This window comes from Halichoerus grypus, chromosome 2 (genome assembly GCF_964656455.1).
Source record: "Halichoerus grypus chromosome 2, mHalGry1.hap1.1, whole genome shotgun sequence".
NCBI classification, from domain to species: domain Eukaryota; kingdom Metazoa; phylum Chordata; class Mammalia; order Carnivora; family Phocidae; genus Halichoerus; species Halichoerus grypus.
Window position 1 is genome coordinate 190,280,047 of NC_135713.1, and position 26,545 is coordinate 190,306,591.

The window sequence follows — 26,545 nt, forward strand, 5'->3', positions numbered from 1 at the left end:
CAGACCGGAGGTAGGGTATAGAAGGGTCTTTAAAGAAGGCTTCCAGGGGGAGGTGACACCCAAGCGGAATCCAGATATCTGCATAAGCAGCCAAGTGAGGAAGACGTGAAGGCAAACGATGTCCCAGGCGCAGGGAGCTTTACGTACGAAGCCCGAGATACGATTCATTCTCCCAGAAGCACGGATCGACCCCGGTACTGGAGTTTGAGAAAATCCCTCCAGCGGCCCAGCCCGGCCTCCCGATGTGACACGCCTCCTCTCTCCGCACTTTCTATGATCTGCCTTCCGCCTTGCAGGGAGGCTACCCTCCCCGCTCCGGGAAGCCCCTCCTCCAGACCTTCCGCTCCCCTAACTCAGAACGAGCCCCTCAACTGGCAGGTACGAGAATCGTCTTTCCGCCGGCGTAGGACCGACTTAATACGATACAGTCCAAGCGTTTCTAGTGACTACGTCTTGCGACTCTTCTTCAGGGCGAACTCCGCCAACAGCTCCCTTCCACGGGCCCCTATTGCCGTCACCCCCAACCCTCTCTGGTCCTGTCTTTTCTCTCCGTCTGTACCCAAGTTGAGACCGAGCCCCCGCATCCCGGATCCAATGCCCCGCCCTGACGGTCAGCCCGCTGTGGCCACGCCTCCCGGGGCGGGGAAAAGGCGGGCCATTCAAATTAGATATGGCGTTACAGAGAGAGAGAGAGAGAGAGAGAGAGAGAGAAAGAGACAGACAGACAGACGTAGCAACGACAGACGCACCAATCTTAAAATGTAGAGAACTAAAAACTCTGCACCAGGGCGGTGACTGCCACAGCACTGTCCGAGAAGCGAGGGAAGCGAGCGGTGGGATGAGCGCGACTGGGCTCACCGTGAGTGCGATATGGCTGGCGACGGGGCGGTGGCGGCGAGGGCGGGGCGTCGGGCATCGCTTCTCGGCCTTTTGGCTAAGATCAAGTGTAGTATCTGTTCTTATCGGTTTAATATCTGATACGTCCTCTACCCGAGGACAATATATTAAATGGATTTTTGGAGCCGGGAGATGGCCTAGGAGCTTGCTCCGTCCACTCCGCGCATCGACCTGGTATTGCAGTATTTCCGGGAACGGTGCACCCCCTCGGGGGTTAAATATACAGTAGCCAATATCAGTGTTAGCGTGTTATAGCGGGCTTTTGGGTTTTTATTTTGTTTGTTTTTTTCTCCTAGTGTGTTCGCTTAGCCTTTTCCGGGGTTTTGAACTACCCCGTTGCTCGGTGTTCTGTAGGTCCCCTCTTCGGTAGTGCGTTTTGGGAGGAGACGTTTGGATAGAAAACCTGCCGGGAAACGTGACTCTTAAACTGAACAGGATTTTCTGTTTTTCGCTCCCAGGCTGAACCCGGAAGGAGCTACACCTTTTTCTAGTGGTTGGTGTAGGGACAAACTGACAAGGTCTCCTTTCTTATCTCCCGCCTCCTTCCTCTTTCTTTCTCTTTCTCTCTCCTCTTTCCGCTCTCCTCTCTCTTCTCTCCTTTCTCTTCTATCCAGCCCAGCGCTACACCTGAGTCTGTCCCCAAGTCTAGTTAGCTGGAAGCTCCTTCTAAAGCTCAGTTTTCTCATCTGTTGAACAGGGATCGGTTTGATCCATTTTATCACAGTGTGCATGGGAATAAGGACCCACCAATAACGACATGTAAAACCACCAGCCAAGAGTAAGGGTCCCCTTATACTGGTGGAGGAAGAAGAGGAAGAAACCCGAAGAAGTTGAGAGGTGGGCCTTGGCAGCCTTAGTTTCTTCAGATGTAAAATACCATAAATAACACCTTCTCTTTGGGATTGTTGAAAGACCAAAAAGAAAATGTGGGGGTTAGCTGGCACACAGTGGGTGCTAAATAATGGCAGGCAAGTTTTGAAGCCCCATCCTCGGTTGAGTCGAACTAGTTTTACGGATCTGGTCTAGCTGGACACGCAACTTGCTCTCCAGCACACAAACCCTTATATTTTAGCCCCAGGAGCCTGAACACATTTGGGGTGGGAGGTTGGGGGCAGGCACTCCGCTGGCCCACATGCATTGCCTCAATCATCTGTAACTCTGGGGTAGTCCTACGTCCAAGGTTTTCAGGCTTGGAGTAACACCCACCCGTGTCAGAGGAATACAGTGGAACAGCTCCACGCTTCTTTGTTCACGTCTCTCAGGGAACGTTCAAGTGCATCTAATTAATGACCCTGAGTTTTTCCTGTGCTTTTTTATTATCTCCTCCCCAGTTCTTGGAGGCTCCCCAGTCACTGACAACCTAAAAAGATAAACGAAACATTTAGCTCGTGTGTTATGGGCACTCTCCTTTTCTCCGTCTCACTGCCAGAAGATTCTAGAAACTGCTTTGCAGACTCTCCTCAGGGACTTAGAAGGTAAGGGTGAGAGAAGAATGGTGAGGAATTAATTGGGTTGCGTATATTGGTAGTGAGAGTGGAGGTCCGGAAAACTGTGTTTGCTGCTTCTCTCTGTCTCTCTCCCTCAGCCATCAGGTCCCATCGCAGAACACTTCGTGCATTCCAGGAGAGTCTTGTTAAAAAGCCTGTGGTTCTGCATCTCCAACATGCTCCCGGGACCCCGGTGCTGCTGGTCTGGGGATGACACTTTGAGCAGCGAGACTGTGGCAAACTGTCCCACCTCGAGTCATTTTTATTCATTTATTTATTTTAGGTTTTATTTATTTATTGGACAGAGAGAGACACAGTGAGAGAGGGAACACCAGCAGGGGGAGCGGGAGAGGGAGAAGCAGGCTTCCTGCGGAGCACGGAGCCCGATGCGGGGCTCGATTTCAGGACCCGGGGATCATGACCTGAGCCAAAGGCAGACACTTAACGTGTGAGCCACCCAGACACCCCTCGAGTCATTTTTAACACAGGTATATGTGGCCCCAACTTAGCCGGCTGTTGCTAGAAAAAACAATCTCCTTTCCCCACTGCAAAGTCTGACCGACTGACCCGGTGGTTCTGATGCCAGTCGTAGAAGTAAAAGCTTTTGTTTGTAACTGGGGAAAAGGAGAAGGGGAGAAGGACTGAGGGGGAGAGGGAAGGGTCAGAGAGAAGGACGAGGAAGTCCGAGGAAACAAAACGGTCGGTCTCTCCAACCAGGTCTCTTCAAGTAGGTATGAAAGCTGAGGTGATGGAAAGAACCTGATGGAGCTGTGTAAGAGGACAGTGGGGACACTGAAATGAAGGCAGGGCCGCCGCAGGACCAGGCAGAGCGGGTGCGGTGGGGCCCGGACTTGAGGATGCTGGCAGGGACCCAACAGCCCTCTGGAGCCCGAGGACGGAACACTTGGCACCTGGAGTTGGCAGCCTTGGCACGGGCAGTCGTTCTCTGGTTGTGCATAGGCTTCCCCAACAGCTCTGTGAGGAGCGGATGGGGTTGAAGGGCAGCAGGAGAGGACTGGGAGAGCATGGCAGATGCCCCTGGCTGACCACAGGGACAAGGGCACGTTCACCTGTGTGATCCCAGGGCCCACGCGGTGACACGTGCAGAGCAGGTGTGACACCAAAGAATCAGTTGAATCAAAAATTTGTGGGGCGCCAGACGAACCATGAGAGACGATGGACTCTGAAAAACAAACTGAGGGTTCTAGAGGGGAGGGGGTGGGAGGATGGGTTAGCCTGGTGATGGGTATTGAGGAGGGCACGTTCTGCATGGAGCACTGGGTGTTATGCACAAACAATGAATCATGGAACACTACATCTAAAACTAATGATGTAATGTATGGTGATTAACATAGCAATAAAAAATTTTAAAAAATTTGGGGGGGCCTGGGTGGCTCAGTCATTAAGCATCTGCCTTCGGCTCAGGTCATGATCCCGGGGTGCTGGGATCGAGCCCCGCGTCGGGCTCCCTGCTCAGCGGGAAGCCTGCTTCTCCCTCTCCCTCTCCCCCTGCTTGTGTACCCTCTCTCCCTGTGCCTCTCTCTGTCAAATAAATAAACAAAATCTTTAAAAAAAAAAAACTTTAAAATTAATTTACGATTCTATTTAAAGATTTATTTGAGAGAGAGAGAGAGCGCACGCGAGTGAGAGGGCAGAGGGAGAAGGAGAGAGAATCTCAGACTCCGCCGAGCTGAGCACTGAGCAAGGATGCTGGGACCCTGCGATCATGACCTGAGCCGAAACCAGTGTCAGACACTTAACTGACTGTGCCATCCAGGAGCCCCTGAATCAAAATTTTTAAAAACAGGTTATCAGGGGCGCCTGGGTGGCTCAGTCGTTAAGCATCTGCCTTCGGCTCAGGTCATGATCCCAGGGTCCTGGGATCAAGCCCCGCATCGGGCTCCCTGCTCGGCCAGGAGCGGGCTTCTCCCTCTCCCACTCTCTCAGCTTGTGTTCCCTCTCTCACTGTGTCTCTCTGTCAAATAAGTAAATAAAATCTTTAAAAAAAAATAAAAATAAAAATAAAAAAACCCCAGGTTATCAGAAGGTTTTTCAAAACAAAAATCCAGAGGCGGCCTGGCTGGCTCAGTCGGTAGAGCGTGCGACTCTTGATCTCAGAGTTGGAGGATATAGAGATTACTGAAACATAAGATCCTAGAAAAGAAAAAAGAAAAAAAAAAAAGCAAAGAAACATCCAGAAATAGATGTAAATATATATGAGGACTTTTTTTTATATGATACAGGTGGCATCTGAAAGCGATGATTAGATGGGCCATTCCATATATGATGCTGGGACAACTGGGTAGCCATCCAGAAAAAAAGTCCGATTTATACGGGAACTCATATACTAGGACAAATAGGAAGTGAGCTAGAGGTGGGAATGCAAACAAGATCAACAATTCAAAGGACAATGGGCAAAGACTATGAACACTCGGTTCACAGAAAACAATAGCGGATCTTAACCACACGGAAAGATGAACAACCTTGCTGGTAAAGATACAACTGGATATTATATTACGCAAGAGTCTGATAACAGGACGGCTGGGCAAGGCTGTGGGAAACAGGCGCCGGCCGAGAAAGCTAGCTGTGCTCTTCGAGTCTCTGTCCCCGGTTTATCATTCCCAACTCCCCTGAAGCGACAGTCGGGGGTCCCTGGGGGGTTTGCAGGACATTTGGACAAGGGCCTGACCGTCACATCTTGGTGTGGCCCTGACTTTGCCAGCACTTTGGTCTGTGCCCATCGATGTGAGCTGGCTAAGGGACACCCACGTGACCCAAACTCACAAGGAGCCGGTGCAGGAACTAGGACGGGAAATCATTTTTAAAGATATTTTATTTATTCATCTTTAAGTAGGCTCCACACCCAACATGGGGCTTGAACTCAGACCCTGAGATCAAGAGTCCCGTGCTCCACCGACTGAGCCAACCAGGCGCCCCCTAGAATGGGAAATCATGACTTTACCATGGGAAATACTCCTTTGCCATGACAGAACACGCAGCTCTGCAATCCGAAGCACCTCATTCTAAAGATCAAAACGCCCGCAAAGTTAACTTAGTGAGCACACGATGGCCTCGTAAGCGTGAGAGCGAGCAGAACTGTAGTAGAACACAGCGAAGGTTCTAAGTGTCACAAGCCACAAGAGGTTTGCTAATCCCTTTGTATATGTACGGATCACACGATATACTATTTATTCATTCATTTATTCGACTAAATAGACTAAGCGTCCGGGTGCTGTTCAAAGCGCCGGAGATGTAAATGTGGACAACACAGACCAAGATCCCTGCTCTAGAGCTTACACGCCGTTGAGCTAAAAGGCAATAGACACGTGTTTAAACGTGGAGGGATCCCGTGCTACGGAATACAAGAAAGCCAGGTAAGGGAGAAGCCGGGGCCCTGGGTGGAGGAGGGAAGATGAAGCCCAGGAGTCTATGCCGGCTGTTCATATTCTCACTTTCTACATGAGGAGGCTGCAGAGAAGTGACTTGCCTGAGATACTTTCCCTGTGTTTGGCTCTCCCAGATGTACTATATCCCAACCATGTCTCGTCATTCCCAATAATGATGTGCACTAATTTCTCATGTCATCATCTCCCAGTTTAGAGATAACGGGTGGAAGGGGGAGGGTGAATCGAGGAGGCCAAGGAACACACTAGGTCACACTAGGTGAACCGGGCTTAGAGGCCAGGTATTCGGAGCCGATGCTCTTAGGTGCTGCAGCCGACGGCGGCTTGCGGCCCGTCTGCGGGAAGGAGACCTGTGTGTCAGGCTCAGCAACACTTAGTCTCCTCGGGGGCTGCGCACACGAGAATCACTCTTCTCGGGGCGCCTGGGTGGCGCAGTCGTTAAGCATCTGCCTTCCGCTCGGGTCATGATCCCAGGGTCCTGGGATCGAGTCCTGCATCGGGCTCCCTGCCCAGCGGGGAGCCTGCTTCACCCTCTCCCCCCCCACCCCCCACCCCCCGCTGTGTTCCCTCTCTCGCTGTCGCGCTCTGTCAAATAAATAAATAAAACCTTTAAAAAAAAGAATCGCTCTTCTCCTTTCTTGGTGCCCTTTCTAGGCCCTGTGCTCTCGGCTTCCCAGGCCCAGCCGGCCTCTTCCACTAAGCCAACGGTGTGGTCCTGGGTGAGCTGCTCCACCTCTGTGCCTCAGCTGCTCCATCTGTAGGTAAACTTTGCAAGTTTGACCTGAAGAAAGCACTGAGCACGGGTGTGACCCAAACAAGAAGCGTGTCTATTTTATTGCGTACATCGCTCCATCTCTTCAGTGCCACAGCCGTGACCTCTTCACTGGTGCCCCGTGGGACCCAGGACCCATATTCTATTTTTTTTTTTAAAGATTTTATTTATTTATTTGACAGAGAGATAGACAGAAGAGCACAAGCAGAGGGAGTGGCAGAGGGAGAGGGAGAAGCAGGCTCTGCACTGAGCAGGGAACCCAATGTGGGACTCGATCCCAGGACCCTGAGATCATGACCTGAGCCGAAGGCAGATGCTTAACCATCTGAGCCACCCAGGCGCCCCAGGACCCATATTCTAGATGACTGACACCAAGGTCACCTCATTAGCTACGTCTGCGTTCCCTAAATCCCTCTAAGGGAGGTACGAAGGTTACCACTTCTCCACTGGGGAAACGGAGGCTCAGGAGGTGAGGTAGTTTGCCCACGGGCCCTGCTGATGGGGCAGGGTGGCCACCCTGTCAGGGCCCCGTCTCGGGTCCCAACTTGACTCTGGAGCCCTTTCCAGGTGACCCCACCGGGCGCTTCTGGGTTGGTTCCCAGCGGCCTGGACCCAGGAAGCCTGTAGGGTCCTACCGTGATGACCCGACGAGTGTCCTGGAAACGCGGGCCACTCTGCCCCAGGCCCTTCCACAGCCCCCCTCTCCAGACACATCCCCAATTCCCTTGGTCTCCCCTCAGGCCAGCAAAAGCTTTACACCGAGGAGGGAGCTGGGCCGCCGCCCAGGTTCCTCTCCGGCGCGGCCACGCCTCCCTGGGCGGAAGGGGCGGGGCATTCAAATTAGAAATGGCGCTCCGGGGCGAGCGACGGAGCAACGCCAGACGCACCGTTCCTCTTTTAAAATGTAGAGAACTAAAAACTCTGCACCAGGGCGGTGACTGCCACGGCACTGTCCGGGAAGCGAGGGAAGCGAGCGGTGGGATGAGCGCGACTTGGCTCACCGTGAGTGCGATATGGCTGGCGACGGGGCGTTGGCGGCGAGGGCGGGGCGTCGGGTATCGCTTCTCGGCCTTTTGGCTAAGATCAAGTGTAGTATCTGTTCTTATCAGTTTAATATCTGATACGTCCTCTACCCGAGGACAGTATATTAAATGGATTTTTGGACCCGGGAGATGGCCTAGGAGCTTGCTCCGTCCACTCCGCGCATCGACCTGGTATTGCAGTGCTTCCGGGAACGGTGCACTCTTCGGGGGTTAGATGCTTGGTATCTAATGACAGGTTGTTGTTGTTGTTTCACCTAATTTTTTTTTTTTTTTTTTTGGTGTGTTGAGTTGGTTTTTCTAAGGTGGTTTGTTCGCTGCTGCTGAGGTTGTAAATCCTATTTTAGCTAAAGCTTACTTAGGGACTTGTTTCTTGCTGTGTTTTGTGTTTTTTTTCTCGCTTTTGGGTTACAGTCGGAAGGAGTTGTGTCTTTTTCTATCGGCTGGTGAAGAGACGGAACTGGTCAGGATCCCCTTTTCTTTTTTTTTTTTAGGAGTTTATTTATTTGACACAGACAGACAGCGAGAGAGAAGCAGGCCTCCCGCCGAGCGGGGACCCCGATCCCAGGACCATGACCCGAGCCGAAGGCAGACGCTCAACGACTGAGCCACCCAGGATACCATCGATCTCTCGTCTTGCTCCTGCCTTTGGGGTTGAAGCAGTTTACTTCGTTAAACCGCGGTTACTTTTAAATGCGATGTAGGAGCGCACACAGGCCACCCATCTTCCCCTTCACCGTGCTTTTCAAAATCCTGCACGAAGGTAAAAAGTTTCATTACCCTCCGAGTTAATGGGGCGGCATACTGTCTCTCTACAGGGCCAGATAGTAAATGGTTTTTAGGCTTCAAGGGCCCCAAAAGGTCTCTGTGACCTATTCTTCTACAACCCTTTAAAAATGTAAAATGCGTTGTGGGCTCTCAGCATACCAGAACGCGCCTGGCCAGGCGCCTGGGTGGCTCAGTGGGTTAAGCATCTGCCTTCGGCTCAGGTCATCATGATCCCAGGGTCCTGGGATCGAGCCCCTCTCGGGCTCCCTGCTCAGCGGGGAGCCTGCCTCTCCCTCCCTCTGCCTGCTGCTCCTCCAGCTTGTGCTCTCTGTCAAATAGATGAATAAAATCTTAAAAAACAAAAACAAAAACAACACAAACAAGCCTGGGCAAATTTGCTGGCCGGCTGTAGCTTGCGGACACCTGGTATAAACATACCGACTTTGTGTCTCGTCCCAGAGACAACGGCCCCCTTCAGGCTTTTTGATAGTCCTCTGCCTGAATGCCAGAAAGGCCTGACTGACGATTGCACGTGGCTTTGTGACCACAGTAGAAACGGAGAGTTCCTGCTCACCTGTGACTCTCCTGGTTTTTCCAGTCACCTTGAAGACGTTTGTTGAGCACTCACAATGTACTCTTGATTAAATACCTTTCTGTTGTCAGAGATTTCCAGCGATTCTTCCTTAAACGCATGGTTCCTGCAGATTCTCTCAACCTGTAACCATCGGGTCTTTTTTACACTCCTATAAATTCTAGGGCAGATTAGGGTTAAAATCTCCAGGAGGACTCATGATTACGGAAACTGAATCTAGCTAACGATGAGAATCCAGAATCCTTCCACCCAGTGCGCATCCTTCTTCAAAACCGCAGCCCACATGGGGAGGAAACTGTGACTGTCTCGACTTTATTACAAGAGACTTCTTTTCCTCCCATAGGCTGAAACTTAAAAACAGACAGACACTCAAATCTAGAACATCCACCCCAGAATCTCTTCTCGTTTTCCTGGTTTGTTGCCCTGTGTCGTGATGCAACACGGTCCTTTGATCGGTCCCTTCAGGTGCCAACAGAAATAGCCACGTGTCACCTCTCCGTGCCTCATCCCCACGAGACTCTGAACATCACCTTTCCTACTCATTTCTTTTCCTTCTCCCCAACTCCTAGCAGGTTTGAGCAACTTTGGGATCCGATGGTTGGAACATTTAATTAGGTTCCTGGGGTGACTGAGGGCGGGGGGCGGGGAGGGAGGCTATGAGTGTTACAGATCAGGGTTTATCCATAGTTCAAGAAATATTTCTTGAATGACTGCTATGTGCCAAGACCGAATGACAGGTGTGCCTCCTACCCCGAGAAACCTTATGGTCTCCGGTAGAAAAACGGAGCAACAAATCGTCCTGGGTCTAGGATCGTTTCCTGAACTGAAATTTCTACAAACCCTGCAAAGGATTTCTTCTCATGGGTTGCCCACCCTCCTTTGCCAGCAGAGCGTCCCCTCGACCGACTGAAGCAAGGCATCCGTTTCTGTTTATCCTATCCACTGATCTAATGAGATATCCTAGGAACTGATACCAAACAGTTGAACACGCAACAGAAAATGGACAAAGGATAGGGGTGCCTCGGTGGCTCAGTCGTTAAGCGTCTGCCTTCTGCTCAGGTCATGATCCCGGGGTCCTGGGATCGAGGCCCGCATCGGGCTCCCTGCTCAGCGGGAAGCCTGCTTCTCCCTCTCCCACTCCGCCTGCTTGTGTTCCCTCTCTCGCTGTGTCTCTCTCTGTCAAAATATAAATAAAATCTTTTTTAAAAAAGGACAAAGGATAGACAGTCCTCAGGGGGGAGAAAAGAAAAACACAGGTATACGCTGACATCTGGCCCCCAGGGAACATTTCCCCCACCCCCCCCCTCCCCTCATGTCTCTGGACCAAAGGGCCTGGGTCACCCGCTCATGCCACGGACCCTAGGATTGATCCATTCCCTCTGTTGCATCACACTGATGGGGCAGGATGAGTTGGGGGGTGGGGGGCAGGCCCACCAGAGGCCATCAAGAGACACACACTCCCCCTCGCCCGCCCCCCGCCCCCCCCCCCCGTCGGAGAGGGAGGTAAACCCTACAGTGATACAGCACAATGTTTAAGAGATCCTATTGTCGGGGCGGGCAGGGACATCCCCTCCAAAGCCCAGAAAATTGCTTCCTCTTTATACCGGAGACTACTGAGAAAGAAGGAAGCCCAGGGCCCGGTGGGCCTCTTTGCGTTCTGGAAGCAACACATTTCACACCCAGACACCCTGTTTGGGCTCACGCAGCGAGCGATGGGGCAGACCCTCAGGTCAGAGGCTGGCCCGGAGCTGAAAAGGGCTCTCAAGCCCTGGGAGGGGAGCGGGGGGTGGGGGGCAGCCCTGCGGTTTGGGCCACAGGATCCTGCGGACCCCATCGTGCTGACGACAGTGGGCGGGTCCCTGAAGGAAAGAGATGCAGTGTGGAGTTTATGGCAAGCCAGGGCGGTGGAGGATCACAACGGGGGGCCCTCTCTGCGGGTTCTGGAGCCAGGCCGCCGGGCCACCGACGGCAGAGACTTCCCCTTCTGAAAAGCAGCTCCTGGCACACTGGTGGGCCTTTGGGGAGACGGCTGTTTAACGGGGGACCGTTGGAGCCCAGGGCCCCGACTGTCCATCAGACCTGTGGGTCCTGACGTCAGGCGGGCCAGCAGCAGCGGGCCACCCTGAGATAAATGTGGGGTATCAGAGTCGAGCCTGAGCAGGAATAAGAGACACTGGACAGCCGACTGACCCAACAGCCCCGCTGGCCTTTGTTGGCCACCCCAGACCTGGCACGGTGGACATGTGAAAAGTGGGGACACAGGGGTGGCCGTGGAGGCCCCACACTGGTCAGCATTCGGTGGGGGTACTGGGGCCAGGCCATTTCTACTGTGGGGATGCGGGGCTCCTCTAGCCGGCCGTCTTTGTTTCCAGAAACCTCTCTTTGACTGGCCCAAGCTTTGTCAGGTGCCACAGGGCTTGAGGCTCTCCCAGCCCACACCTGCCTCCTCCTTCTATCTTTCAAAGCATTAATCCACCCCCCTCACCACCACCACCACCACCGAAATAAACCTCTTACGGTCCTCGCTCTGTCCCTGCAACTTCTTCCCAGAGGACCCAACTGCCACCTAGGACTCAGACTCCAGTGGTCAACTTTACAAAACATTGGTCAATTTGAATATGTAACGCTCATGTCTGTTCAGTTAAAAGAGAAGAAAGAGAGAGAGAGAAAGAAAGAAAGAAAGAAAGAAAGAAAGAAAGAAAGAAAGAAAGAAAGAGAAAAGAAAGAAAGGAAGGAAGGAAAGAAGGAAGGAAGGAAGGTAGAAAAGAAGGAAGGAAGGAAAGAAAGAAAAAGAAAGAAAGAAAAAGAGAGAAAAAGAAAAGAAAGAAAGAAAGAGAAAAAGAAAGGAAGGAAGGAAAGAAGGAAGGAAGGAAGGTAGGAAAGAAGGAAGGAAGGAATGAAAGAAAAAGAGAAAAAGAAAGGAAAGAAAGAAAGAAAAAGAAAGAAAGAAAAGAAAAAACGAAACTGGGAACAAATATATGCTGGTCTACCACAGGCAGGGTTCATCTCCAAATTACACAGGAGATCCGAGAACGGGATCAAAAAGAAAAAGAAGGGGTGCCTGGGTGGCTCTGCCTTCGGCTCGGGTCGTGATCCCAGGGTCCTGGAATCGAGCCCCGCATCGGGCTCCCTGCTTGGCGGGAAGCCTGCTTCTCCCTCTCCCACTCTGCCTGCTTGTGTTCCCTCTCTCGCTGTGTCTCTCTCTGGCAAATTAAAAAAAAGAAAGGAAAGAAAAGAAAGGAAGAAAGAAAGAAGGAAGGAAGGAGGGGCGCCTGGGTGGCTCAGTTGGTTAAGCGACTGCCTTCGGCTCAGGTCATGATCCTGGAGTCCCTGGATCGAGTCCCGCATCGGGCTCCCTGCTCGGCAGGGAGTCTGCTTCGTCCTCTGACCCTATCCCCTCTCATGTGTTCTCTCTCTCTCATTCTCTCTCTCAAATAAATAAATAAAATCTTAAAAAAAAAAAAAAAAAAGAAGGAAGGAAGGAAGAAAGAAAGAAGGAAGAAGGAAAGAAAGAAAGAAGGAAGAAAAGAAAGAAAGAAAGAAAGAAAGAAAGAAAGAAAGAAAGAAAGAAAAGAAAGAAAGAAAAAGAAAGAAAGAAAAGAGAAAAAAATGACTGGATAAAACATAAGCAAAGATCACGCAGTTGAGGGGAAAGATAATAAATGTGGTTTTTCACATACAGAGATGCAAAGATGAACAGAGATGTACAAAGAGAGAAATGCATATGAAAACGGTCCCGAGATGTAATGTAGCACCTGGGAGTTTGGCCAAAATCCAAGAGTCTGATGAGCTCCTGGGTTCATTCGCCAGGCTGCAGAAACAGATGCTGCTAGAGAACCCTGAGGGTGCTCCTCGAGTCCCCGTCTCGGATCCATGGCTCAGGGCGAGGGTACCAGGGACCACCACGAGGGTGTGACACCTTGGTGGAGGCACATGGCTCTTGGGCGAGAGTGGCTCCAGCCTTAGCTGCTCAGGCACCGCTGTGTGTGGGTGTGGATCTGCGCGGGCATGGCGGGGGCGGGGGGGGGGGTCTGACTCCAGTTACCCTGGAGCCCCTGAACTCAGGAGAGGCCAACGCGCGCGCCGCAAGGTGAAGAAAGTATCTTCAGTGGGAGAGGTTGCTTTGCAAGGAGTGGAAGCGTCTGAGGGTCCAAATACCTGGGAACCCATAAAGTGACTACTGAAGACCCCAGAACCAAGCAGAGAGGTCTTGTGTGGGAGAGGCGGGAAGAGCCCGTCAGGATAACCCTGTGCCAGGGGCTGGGTAAGCTGGGTTGATGGATCACCTGGTTGGATCCTCACCCGTTCACTCATCCCTTCAAGGGATGTTTAGGTGCTGGGCACCGGTCTAAGTGCCCGGGCCAGAGAGGCAGAAAAAGCAGCCCAGGTGGGATCTTCCCAGGGGCCGGGAGCTGGGGTGGAGGGCCCGGGGCGGGTGTGGGAAGGAAGGCGGGGTCCTGGGACAAAGCGCATAGGCGACCAATCTTATCGGTGCTGGTGCCAGCTACAGGAGAAACTCAAAACTAGGTTGGGGCCCGAGAGGGGCGCCTCTCGGCGGGGGCTGGGGGGTGGGGGGGGGAGGGGGTGCACGAAACAGGCCCCACGTTAGGTGTTATTAGGGCCTGGCCTTCAGCGAGGAGATGAAGGTTCGGAGAAGTGACTGGCCAGATCGCTGTTTCTCCCCGAGGGCTGGCTACTCGAGGGCCGACTCCCGCCGGACATTTCCACAGAGGGCCTCGGGGGCTAACCCGTCAGGAAGGTGACTTCCTTAGGGTCCCGCTAGACCGCGCGCTTCCCCGAGAACGAGTGAAAGAGAGATCGTCGCCACCCCCACGGGAGAGAGGGAAACCCCCAGGCCGGGAGTCACAGAGCCGAGAGAGCTAGGGCCGGGCGGTGACCGCAAACGTCCCCATCGCGTTCCCGGCCTCGCTCCTGCCAACCCAGGTGCGTCGGAGCAGCAGCCCTCCTCCCCTCCGAGGTCCACGTCCGGTTCTCAGGGCTCCCTCCGGTAGACTGCAGCCGCTGGCGGGGCCTGTGCTCCAGACGCAGGCGGTGTCTTGGGACAGGCTGAGGGCCGCAGGTCACCGGACACGTTTCTCAGCCTCTCTGGTGTCGATGATCACAGCTGGGAAGTGAGGGTGAGAACGCTTCAACTCACTCCGGGGTCCTGCGGATCCAAACGGATAGCAAAGCCTGCAAGGCAGGTGCGTCCGGCGCGCGGCGGAGGTGCGATCAGGGTTCTTTCCCCGCAGGGTTGACGCCACTGAGGAGTCCATGAGGTTGAAGGGCGACCGTGCTGGTCTCACGGTCCTTACGGCTAAGTGCAGGCTTTGCGGAGAACCAACCGAGGGGGGCCGGGGAGCGGTTGGCGGGGTGGGGGTGTCTCAGTCGCGGGAGGCTGGAGAGGAGGCGGGTAGGGGGAGGGCGGAGGCCGGCTCCCAGGCACAGGCACAGGCTCCTGCCCCGGCCGCAGTGCGCTCCCCGCCAAGGTCGGGGGCCGTGCCTGGGGGCCCCGGGGGGACGCGTCCCTCCCGGACGCACAGCGTTGACCCCGCGGTGTTCTCGGGCGCACGGGGACCGCTCGGGTCCCGGAGCTCCCCGCCACACACACACACACCCCCTCCCCTGCTTTGGGCCGGGCGTGGGGGGGTGGGGTGTCAGCGTTGGGACGCCGGAGTTCCGGGGACTGGGGGCGGGGCCAGGGGCGGAGCGGGACCGCAGTGCTACGCCCCCGGGGCGGGGCGGGGCGGGGCATGCAAATCGCCGGTCATCCTCTCGGGAAGGACGCGAGGGAGCGGAAAGGGATGTGAAAATTCACCAGGAGCGCGGGGCAATCACTGCATCTGCAAGCGCGTGTGGAGCGGACCGCCACAGGATAGTGAGCCGGGAATGTGGACAGCGGGTGACATGGCTCACCGTGAGTGCAATATGGCTGGCGGCGGGACGGTGGCGGCGAGGACAGGGCGACAGGCATCGCTTCTCGGCCTTTTGGCTAAGATCAAGTGTAGTATCTGTTCTTATCAGTTTAATATCTGATACGTCCTCTATCCGAGGACAATATATTAAATGGATTTTTGGAGCAGGGAGATGGAATAGGAGCTTGCTCCGTCCACTCCGCGCATCGACCTGGTATTGCAGTACTTCCGGGAACGGTGCACCCCCTTGGGGTCAATACTTGCTGTGGCAAAAACAGATCCTTGTAGTGTGTGCTTACTTTCCAAACTTCTTGGTTCCGGGTTTTTCTGTTTTGCTTTTTGGTGCCTTTTTTGTTGTTGTTGTTGTCGTTTCGTCTTTGTTTTGCTGTTTGTTGCTGTGTGGGTTAAACGGTGGGGGTTCATCTCCCGCGGCAAGCTTTTCCGCACTCGCGGGTGTTCTATCCATCATTGATTTGTGGTGGCGGCGCAGCAGGTTCTAGCGCTTTTGCTGTCAGTATCTAGACTCTGTCCCACGTCCCGTCCCGTCCCGCGTGGCCTCGCACCTGGTTAACCTGTGTGTCGGCGGCCGTCAGGATCGGTTTGCCGACTGTTTGGTGCTTCTTCTCGAAGTGCTTTTCCTGCTCTCTTCGCTCTGCGCCCGGAGAGGTTGGCCCAGGCCGAGGGTTTGGCGACGAGCAGTTTTTGGTAGAAATACGTAACGCCCGTGCCCATGTGACTCGACCTCCAATTTGGATGATTCAATCCGGCTGCTTCAGGTAGCTCTCCACTCGCTCTGCCGGCCCCCTTAACCGTCCGGAACAAAGGACGAGCAGCTGAGGTCATGGCCACAAAGGTCTTCCCCCGTAGGGAAGGAAAATTCGTTCTTCCAGATCTACCTATGGCAGCGTTTATCCACCCGGGTGACACCCAGAAACTCCTGGGGTTTCGTTTCAATCGGGCTCATGCCCCAGCACCGCCATACAGCAATCGAATTCGAGTCTCTGGGGCGGGGGCCCGAGGCTGGTGGCCCTCCAAGCCCGCCAGCCGGAAGCACTCCTCGGAGCATCTGGGAAGGTGCCGCCGGTCAGCTGCTTCTTCTGTCTGGCCTGAATTCCCCGTGACAATGGAAGCGTTGGGCGCGCTCCTGCAAATCCAGGCACAAGTCGCTTCACGACAGTCCCGGGCCTGGCTTCGTGTTTAGCACACCGCAGGCACTCAGTAAACAGTGTACCGATGAGGAAATAACGGATTCCCTGGGCCTGGCACACACAGGACACCCCCCCCCCCCCGAAGTCTAGTGAGACCTTTGGACCCAGTCCCGGGATCTGTTGAGAGCCGGTGCGGGACGGAGCTGCTGTGGGGTGCTGCCGCTCTGCGGAACCAGATGGACCCCTTCCCCAGTTCATCCTCCAGATTTGTTTTAGATGTGGAGACTGGTGACCCCCGTCCCCCACGAGGCTATGAAAAGGTTTATAGCTCACATAATGAGGCTTTCCAGGGAGAGCAAGGTGGCTCCCAGGCCGATTCAAAAAGGGCTTGAGAGCAAGGGGAGGAGTCTGGGTTGGTGTGTTTATGGTGGTGAGTGGAGGGCCTGGGGTAAGGGCACCTTACAGATGACACGGGACCTTCTGTGATCCTGCCTTCCACGGTGGGCAGTCAACAGACGTCCATTGGATCAGAGTCTGATGTAATAAGGAGGGTTCCAGCCTGGGGGTGGGGGGCGGCGGCGGTGGCGGCGGAGGGAAGGGGTGTGGGTTCCTGTGAGAAGCTGAACCTGCTGGCCAAGTTCAGGATGTGAATGAGCCTGTGAGGGAAGGGACGTGGGGGTGAGGGGGCGATTATGGTAGGAAAGAGCCCACCAGAAGCAAGCATCCCCTGGGGCAGTTCCAAGGCCCAGCTCGTAACTTGGAGGTGGCTGGGCAGGGCAGCCTGATGCAGACCGGTCCCCTCGTTCCCCCAAATCGGCCCCCCGCTCTTGCTTCAGACTGCAGTGTCCCGGTTCCCCCCTCATGTGGACGTGCCCTGAAATTCTGACTCGCGTTGAAATTCTGACGTTAAGCCCCCCTACGATGTCAGGCAGGCCTTCCCGATTCAGCTGGCTCTGTGTTCCATCCCACCACCGCATTTCTTGACTATGCATCACATGCTCCCGGTAGGGACACGGAGCCAAACGGGAGAGGCCTTGGGCCTCAAGGGGGTCACGGCCAGGTGGGAGCCCCAGCCATGTGTTCATCTCTCTCAGTCCCCTGTGCGTCGGAACCTGGTGTTCTGGCCATTTGGGCAGGTGTCTTATCCGGGTCCTGGGCCGGATGCTCCCCGCATGGGGGGCGGAGAGGAGAGAGGAACGGTGTCTGGCTTCTCTCTACTGCCAGGACCAAGCACCACCCTGGCGGGTGGTGTCGCAAGAGATGACTCTTGGTTAAGTTGGAACCGGTGGTGATGGCAGGAGGCCCAGAGTCCAGTGAGGTGGGACCTGGACTCCAGCTCGGACGTGGGCGGTTATGTCGTGCTGGGCAGATCCATTTCCCCAGGGTAAGAAAAGACAAGAGCTTTATCACTGGGCACCCTGCTCTGTCCGAGGGTCCGTCCATTCCGTAGTGCCTGCCACTTTCCAAAGGGGCGTCCATTCTCTTGAGAAGGATTCTCCGTACAAAGTGACCCGGCGCCCCACCGGAGACCATGAACGCCTAGGGGGCAGGAATCGGATCACAGTCGCCTCTCAGTGTTGGGCTCTGTCTGATGGGTGCCCAACCATCATCTGCATGGACATGATGGGTCAATCCCGTGGACTCAAAGAATCAAAGGTGGTTAGGTCAGTGTGTTCTGCTTTTCCTTTCTCTCTCTCTCTCTCTCTCTTTTTTTTTTTTTTTTTTTTAAGATTTTTATTTATTTGTCAGAGAGAGAGAGCACAAGCAGGGGGAGCAGCAGAGGGAGAGGGAGAAGCAGGCTCCTCACTGAGCAAGGAGCCCGATGTGGGACTCGATCCCAGGACCCTGGGATCATGACCTGAGCCGAAGGCAGACGCTTAACGACTGAGCCACCCAGGCGTCCCTCTCTCTCTCTTTCTTTCTTTCTTTCTTTCTTTCTTTTTTTTAAGTAAGCTCTTGGCCCAAAGCAGGGCTTGAACTCATGACCCTGAGATCAAGAGTCGCATGTTCTACTGACAGCCAGCCAAGCACCCCTGTTCTGCTCCTTTTTTCTTTTTTAAAGATTTCATTTATTTCTTTGACAGAGAGCACTCAGGCACACACGAGTGGGGAGAGGGGCAGAGGGAGAGGATCTCAGGCAGATCCGGTGCTGAGCACAGAACCCAAGGCAGGGGTCGATCTCAGGACCCTGAGATCATGGCCTGAGTCAAAATCAAGAGTCCCATGCTTAACCCGGCTGAGCCACCCAGGCACCCCCTTTTCTGCTACTTTTTAAAGACAAATCCAAGGGGGGGGGGCGCCTGGCTGGCTCGGTCAGTAGAGCACCCGAGAGATTACTTGAAAATAAAATCTTAGGGCGCCTGGGTGGCTCAGTTGTTAAGCGTCTGCCTTCGGCTCAGGTCATGATCCTAGGGTCCTGGGATCGAGCCCCGCATCGGGCTCCCTGCTCCGCGGGAAGCCTGCTTCTCCCTCTCCCACTCCCCCTGCTTGTGTTCCCTCTCTCGCTGTCTCTCTCTCTCTGTCAAATAAATAAATCTTAAAATAAATAAATAAATAAATAAATAAAATCTTAGTGGCGCCTGGGTGGCTCAGCCGGTTAAGCCGCTGCCTTGGGCTCAGGTCATGACCCCAGGGTCCTGGGATCGAGCCTTGCATCGGGTTCTCTGCTCAGTGGAGAGTCTGCTTCTCCCTCTCCCTCTGCCTGCCGCTCCCCCTGTTTGTGCTCACACACTCTCTCTCTCTGTCAAATAAATAAATAAAATCTTAAAAAGAAATCTAGAAAAAGAAGAAAGAAAGAAAGAAAGAAAGAAGGAAAGAAAGAAGGAAAGAAAAAAACGAAAAATCCAGGAATGTTACAAGAATGTAGGTGTGGTGCAGTTTAGGATCAAAGGTGGCATCTCTAAGTTGTGAAGGAAAAATTCAGTGATTTACACTGTACTGCAGAGTAGACACCAAATGGCTAAAGATTTAGCTGTTGAGAAAGAAGAAGAAAAAGACCTAGGGGAAGATTTAGGATATTATTTTATAACCTCATGGTGAAGTCCTTTCTAACTTTGACTCAACATCGGAAAAGTATTTTTTTTTTTTTAAACTGATGAATAGCATGATATGAAAAATGACTTTTTACAAGTTTGTTTATTTAGTAACCTCTAGGCCCAGTGTGAGGCTCGGCCCCCACCCCTCCCACCGAGCCAACCCGGCGCCCCTAAGAAATAACTTTCAGTGGAACCTTAAGCACCTGGAATCATGACCCTGAGCAAGGCCCAAAGACAGCTCTCCAACAGAAGAAAATAGTCAAGGCTTAGAGGACAGACAGAGGGCCAACCCCCTTAATATGTAAAGTACAGATACCGGCCCAACCAATTCACCTAGCCAGAAAAGGGCCGAAGTCCGTGAACAGAGAGAGTTCAGAGGGAGAACAAACGTGGCGCTCACACACAGGAGAAGACACTCGGCCTGATTAGAGAAGTACACAGCAAAACTGCGCTGAGGTACCCTTTCCACCACCTCTAAGAAATGGCCCTCTCCCCCGCCACCTCCCGATCTGCCCGCCCCCCCTCGCCCAGAAGCAATCCCACTCGGCCGCCGCGCGGAGCTGCCGGCGAGCCTGGGGAAGGAGGGGCCGCCTGAGAAGGTCCGCCGCGCTCTCGCAGTCGCTGTCCCCGATCCGCCGAAATTCAAGGCACTCTCGCGGCGAGGGTGGCCGGGACCACCCCGCCGCCGAGGGCACAGGGGGCACAGGACCGGCCTCCGCAGAGCGCAGTGTGCAGGCACTGGGGTCCGTGCGTGTCGATCAGAGCGAGTCTCGCCGAGGAAACGGGAATTGTTCCGTTCCACGAATGTCCTCTGGGACATCCCGTTCTCGGGACGGACCCGGCCGGGGCCCCGGACTCTGGGGCGGAAGACTGCCCGAAGGACACGGACGCGAGCGGAGAAGTGCCGAGCAGGGAGGGCGCGCCGGGCACTGGCTTGAGCGTGTGGGAGGCAAGATCCCATCCACCGAACCGCTTGTTGAGTGTGCGGTACGTGCTGGGGGCGGGGGGAGAGGGGAGAGGGCAAAGTGACCAAAACGAAGGTCTCGCCTTCACGGGCTCCCGGGAGCCCCGGGAGCTGCAGCCGTGTCAGCCGTCCCTGGTGCCGAGCCTCGGCGCGGGATGTGTGCGCGGCGGCAGGTGCGCGGCCCGCTGGGTTTGGGCTCGTGGCGCGCGGGGGCGGTCGGGAGGGTGGAGTCGGGCGGCGGCGGCCGCGCCCCGTCGGGAAGCTAAAGGCGGGGCATGCAGATTCGGAGTGGCTGTTGGGCGCGGGCCGGCCGGGGCAACCAGGGATACTCGGGGTCTCTCGTTCCGAGGGAAGAGAAGGAACCGTCTGCACAAACGTCTAGTGAGACGGATGGAACTGTCGACGACGCAAAGGAAATGAGGCCAGGAGTGAGGGCTGGGTTCTCACCGTGAGTTGAATATGGATGATGGGAGGCCGGTGCCCAGGCGGCGGGGGCGCTGAGCCTCGCTTCTCGGTCCTTGGCCCAAAGTTAGGTGTAGTATCTGTTTTTTCGGGTTTGAGATCTAATGTGTTCGCCGGGGACAGTGGTGTTAAGTGGGGGTTTTTGGAGATGGGTTATAGAGCTTACTCTGTCCGCTTCGCGTATCGGTCTGCTGTTGTGGTATATTCCGGGAGCGGTACTTCTTCCCTAATTTAACACCAAGGTGAGGGAGTAGGTTTGGGTGTTCTCTCTACGCATTTTGCTATTACAGTGTTTTGTACGGTTTGGTTCTTTGGACGATCTTGTTTTTGCTTTGGGGTCCCTTGGAAACTCTCCCATGGAGGACACACGTTCCTGCTTCATCATGTGGCGTCCGCTTGTTTTTCTTTTTCCCCCCCTTCTGCGCTTGGGCCTTGGTTTCCACGGTGTTGTTCCTTACAGCACCCCACTTCGCTATGTCACCCACCCCTTGCCTTTCTTTGTGGTTGCGTTTCCTTGCTCCTGTCATCCGTCCAGCTGCAGGTCATTCCCTCGAACGTTTAGCTCCCGGCTGTCTCCCTTTCCAACACACTCGTGTCATTCCGGCTCTCTTTCACACACACTCGTGTCATTCCGGCTCTCTTTCACACACACTCGTGTCATTCCCGCTGATCTCAACAGCCTCACTGCTGATCCTTCCGAACCCCTTCCTTTCAGTTCTCCGACCTCCGCTACCCTTACCTAAAACACTCACTCCCCCGGTCCGACCCTAGAGCTTGTCATTACCGATTGCTCTAACCCCTTCCACATGCAGTCTTACACTGGCCAATCACCTTCTTCCACCCACCCCACCCCCCCCCGCCCTTTGGTACCACCTACCACTTTTCACTGTCCCTTCACCCTCACCCCACCCCCAAGCCACCAATGTCCTCCCATCCTTATTATTATTTTTTTTTTCTGTAGCCGCTTAAGTATTCAGTTTATTTGGATAGTATACTTGAACATATTAAAAGTTACAAAGCCTAAAATAAGCAACAAGTCAATAAAATCACAACTCAAGAATTCTTTTTCACATGGTATCACTGACTATGAAATGCAAAAAGACTATAAATGTTTTACGTGGAATGATCTCTAACCTAATAAATTACACTAGTGTGACCAAAACAAATGATCGCAGACTGTGGAAGACAATAGAACATGAGCTGTTCTCCAGGACTGCTTTTTCAAAGCTTGAAAGATTAACTGACCCATCATTTTAGGGGGAAGAAGAGAAGTATGGATTACGAGGCTCTACATGTAGATTTTAAAAATTCTAATTAGAATATCTTAGACTATTTTAGATGTTTACTTGACATTGGAAATGTAGTCGACTATCAAAGTATTTCTCTTCATCACAAAAATTCCATGTATTAAGGATTTACACAATCCGGGGGGGGGGGGGGGCCTAGAAACATTTTTGTTGCCTGAGCAAGTAATTTTCTAAAAAGGCTCTCCAAAATCTTGACTAGAGGTGTCATACTCTGCAATGAAATGCTTGAGTTCTTCAAGACACCGCTCACCTATTTCATGTAAATTCTGTCTCAGTGCAAACTGTACAGACTTTTCTAATGAAGGATCTTTTTCCATCAGCATTTTCACAACCCTCCCGAAAGTTCCACAGTCTTGTCGGTAAACCTGTTCCATCTCTTTGGTTTTTGATGCTATTGCTTTGGAGCGACTGCTTAGTTGACTGTCTTCAAATAATTCTATGCCATCTGTTGCATTTGACTCAGGTTCCTCTGGCTGCTCGATCAACAACGGTGCTGTGGATCCTGCCTCATACTCAATCTCAGGTAAGTTACTCTCATCTGCCTTCTCTAGCTTCTCAGCAGCCCGCTTGCCTGCAGCCTCGGCAAGTTCCTTTTCAGTTAGCCTACTGGGTTCGTCTAACACCTTTGATATGTCCTCCCATCCTTATCGACCGAGATTCATTTCCCTGCACATACCGTCAGTCAGCTCCCTTGCCACGACCTTGGTGCCACCCCTGCCACTGAACGTAGCCGGCAGAAAGCATACCACCAGGCTCACGTGGCTCCCCTTAGCGCCCGGTATGCCGGGGAAAACTAGACATCGTCCACGTTTGCTACCGGGCACCCAAGAGGCCCTTCCACGAGAGGTAAAAATAAAGCATAGTGGGCAACGGCTTTATTAAAAATTGCCGTACGAATTTAAACATAGCACACCTACGTTGTAAATTACTTCATACTTTCCAGGTTCTGAAGGTCTGAATACCTGAATCTTGCGACATGCTCCAAATGCCAGGAACTGCTCGTTGGCTTGTCCTACCCGGCCTGCGGGATACTGCCTCCGGACCTCAAATCCATCCCCGACAGGTTCGGCCTCACCACGACTTCTGGTCCTTCTTGCACTTGCATTGTCAAAAGGTAACAGCTGAAGAAATTTTTTGTGACCCTCGTTGAACTGCAAATTCTGGAGTTGGAGAAAATTCATCTAGGATATTGTCATTTTCAGACATGTGGTGGGAGATGTCCCTCATGTAATCCCGTTCACCGTCCTCATTAGAGACCAGTCCTTTGCTTTCATCTTCTGATTCCTCTGCCGGTACTGTCATGATCGGTCTTGCGGAAATGGGCGCCTCTGGCCGTGTTCTTCTCTTTGTCATCGGGGGTGGAAAGATGAACATTTCCCAGTTCTCGCTTGCAGTCAACAAAAGCAAAATCGAGCCTTCGGAGATGGTGTCTCCCACCTGCTTGTCTACCTTCGGGAAAGGGGAATGCGTACTTTGTTACCGCAACAAGGCAAGGAGAAAACGGAAGGATGGTGGGTGCCACGTCGACGACTTGTTCCGCGACCGCTGCATCACCCCTCTAAGGGATTCCTTCATTCCCCCATTTTCCTGATCCTTGTAGACTTTTTCGTCCTAGCTACGGATGGAGGCGTAAGTGCAGGCAGGCCGAAATATGCCTAGGAGGACGACATAGCAAATCGTGTCGAGATACAGGGAAAGTTAGATCGCGAAGACGCCGTGATGTGTCTTCGGTTTTGAGAGAGAGGAAAGCGGCGGCAGGAGCCGGCCCGCCACTCACAGCTAGCCGTGGTGGTCTCCGGTTGGACATACACAGTTTCGCCCAGCAGTGGCAACCTTAAAAATAAAATAGCCAGTTATTTTACTAGCAAAATGAGTCTGTTCGGGGATGGCAGAGGCATTGCAGTTGGGGACGGACATGCAAGCTAGGGGGGAGCCTACAGGCAAGTCCGAAGAGGCAAAGGGAAGGTCAGCTTTTTTTTTTTTTTTTTTTTTTTACTTTTTTTATTTTTTGGAAGGTCAGCTTCTTTTAGGTTTTAGGAGGACATTGGGGAGGCTTGCTTTGAACAAAAGTTCACTGGAGAAGAACAAGAGCTTGAGGTTGTGGCAGTTTCCCATTAAAGTGCAAGCGGTGGTTAGTGCCTGGTTGCTGGGGCAAGGAGGGCTCTATCCTCCTTTTTCTTACAGGCAGGAGCTGAACCGCCTATGTGAAAAGGTTCCCCCTTGTCAGAATAATTTTTGTTTTCCTTCTTCCTGCTGGTTAGGCAGGCCGCAAGGAGTGGTACGTGCTTGAGAGCTCCCCTTTCAGGGCTTCCTGGCTCCATTTTAAGTGAGATTTCCTTTATTTATTTTCAACGTCAACATCAGAAAAGGCCGCTCTGGGACCGCGACGAATCAAGACAGAAGAAGTGAGACCACTCCGTGGTCACGTCGGAACGGAGACAAAAAAAGAAGAATGTTGTCCGAACAACAAAATGCACCAAACACCCCCCCTTATCCTGGCTAATACGAGTAACTGCTACTCCTTTACCAGTTTGCAGCTTTGGCCTCACTCTGTTTTTCCTTTCTTCTGGGTAAGATTTATTCAGCTACCCAATCACTGAATTACCCTGACTTCCCGAAGGCATCTGTAGGGCGGGGGAGATCTTTTTCCTTCTCCCCTTCGAGGTTCTTGGGGTGGGGGTGGGGGGATGGCTGGGGCTTTGTCACAAAAGACAGATGAACAAGAGGAAAACAAACGGAAGTTTATTAGTGTGTATATCTCATATATACATGGGAGAAACTTAGGGATGAGTAACTCAATGGGGTGGCTAGAACTTGGGCTTATATAGCTCCTTAACACAGAAGGAACAGGAAAAAGAAAAAGAAGAAAGAAAAAAAAAAAACAACAATAAATTTTCAGGAAGTGACAAGACGAAGTAAAAGGGCTTTGAGTTTCTAGGGTGGCAAACTGTAGGAAGTTAAATATAGGGGGGAATAGTAGAAGATAAGGGCCGTCCAGTAAAGTTTGTTACGTAGAGTCCTCTGGTGCCAGTCTCTGGGCCGATAAGGATCTGGGTTGTCAGTGATCGACTTCTGTACACATTTCTGTCCTGCTTTGAGGCAAATCGGAAGAGGGCAGAGTTCTTCCTTCTGTCTGTTTCAGCTCAAAATAATCTTTCTGCCAAAGTGGCATATTGGGGGGTGGCGGGTGGGGGGTGGGTTAGCAAATGCTGCTACCCTTCACACCCCATTCAAAGGAAGGCCTCGCTTGCTTAAACTGTCCCGCAAGCCCACATCCTATACGTAATAAGCCATTCCCGACACCCTCGCCCCGAAGCGCGTCCCCTCTCACTTTTGCAACTAGGATGACCCAATTCGTCTCATCCCGGGCGTGTTCCTGGTGGTCTTTGGCTGGATGGTGTCGGCAAGTTGTTAAGAGGCTCCACCGAAGGACCCCTCTGGTAACCGCAATATGGAATGAGTTTTGGGCGCCTGGGTGGCTCAGTTGGTTAAGCGACTGCCTTCGGCTCAGGTCATGATCCTGGAGTCCCTGGATCGAGTCCCACATCGGGCTCCCTGCTCGGCAGGGAGTCTGCTTCTCCCTCTGACCCTCCCCCCTCTCATGTGTTCTCTCTCATTCTCTCTCTCTCAAATAAATAAATAAAATCTTTAAAAAAAAAAAAAAAAGGAATGAGTTTTGTTCTGTTTAAGAGGCAAAGTTTTCTCTTTTTTTCATTACATACATCTGAAGGGTCTCATGACTAAGGTCTTATTAGCTGATAATAAATGACCTTTTCCCAACAATAGCTAGCCCCTTCAAGGTCCTGGAAACCTTGCTTCCAAAATTCCTTAGCGACTTGGGCTATCCCTAACCCTTCCCAGCTGGAAAGTATATAATGGGCCACTCCTCATGACCCCAGTGCAGCTCTTTCTGCCCACGGGCCCTGTCCCCGTGCTTTCATGAGACCGCCTTTTTGCACCGGAGACGTCTCAGGAATTCTTTCTTGTCCATTGGCTTCGAACCCTAACGTTCTTTCCTACATCATAGGGCGCCCAGACGTGGGGCTTTGGGTCCAGAGTCTCATCCGGACTCAGCCTCGGTGCAAACTTGGCGAGTGCTTTCTCTTCTCTTCCTTTACTCTCATTTTCGGGGCTCTTCAAGGAGCACGCTCTTCTTCCTGGAACACTTTCACGCCGATTGCTCAGGCTGCAATCCTCTAGCCCGTGGCTACTCTACAGGGAGGAGAAAGCCTGCCTTTTGGCTGGAAGTTAGTAGTACCCTGGCCGGGATGGTAACAAGACGCAGAAACTTGATGCCCTCTCTCATTCCTGTCCTTACACAAAGTTGTCTGTCTTGGGCACGGGACAGCCACCTAAGCCACCAGGACGGCTGCCAATCTTAAGACTCCCGTGTGAGGTGTCCTCCTGATTGAGCTAATGGGATCCCCTTCACATCCCTGGTCTAGCCGCTTCTGGCCGCGGGACCTCCAGTGGGAGCCGGCAGAAACCAGTACCCGATGGAATTAAAACCCAACCGGGGACCGTTTCCTAGGGAAGTTCGCTGTAAGGACTACATGTGTTGGAATGTCGCTTGGATCATGGTGGATTTCTGTCTTTACTGTTTTCCATCAACGTCCTCTACTAAGCACTTAAGCTACAAAATTTGGTAATTTCCCCTTGTAAAACTTTTCTAGTGTTCTCCATGGGTTAAAAACAGCAAGTTCTTTAAGGCAAGGTAAAATAAGGCACGACCTTCAAGGCGAGGTAAAATAAGG

At 52.9% G+C, this 26,545-nt stretch overlaps 1 long non-coding RNA gene and 3 other non-coding genes across 8 annotated transcripts; all 4 read left to right on the forward strand.

The window, feature by feature from the left end:
* Positions 1-24,778, forward strand: LOC118537781 (uncharacterized). 5 transcript variants are annotated; one of them, XR_013445117.1, is made up of 5 exons: positions 1-2,372; positions 8,095-8,363; positions 22,255-22,314; positions 22,474-22,637; positions 22,735-24,778. It is a non-coding gene; the product is annotated as an uncharacterized LOC118537781 (long non-coding RNA). The 5 variants fall into 5 exon arrangements; XR_013445118.1 differs by lacking the exon at positions 22,474-22,637 and having other exon boundaries at positions 1-1,734; positions 2,229-2,372; XR_013445115.1 differs by lacking the exon at positions 22,474-22,637 and having other exon boundaries at positions 1-859; positions 1,356-2,372.
* LOC118537802 (U2 spliceosomal RNA) lies at positions 915-1,105 on the forward strand. The gene has a single exon (XR_004918289.2). It is a non-coding gene; the product is annotated as a U2 spliceosomal RNA (small nuclear RNA).
* On the forward strand, positions 7,618-7,808 carry LOC144381223 (U2 spliceosomal RNA). The gene has a single exon (XR_013446117.1). It is a non-coding gene; the product is annotated as a U2 spliceosomal RNA (small nuclear RNA).
* LOC118537800 (U2 spliceosomal RNA) lies at positions 14,933-15,123 on the forward strand. Its single transcript, XR_004918288.2, has one exon. It is a non-coding gene; the product is annotated as a U2 spliceosomal RNA (small nuclear RNA).
* Positions 24,779-26,545: the final 1,767 nt, after the last annotated feature.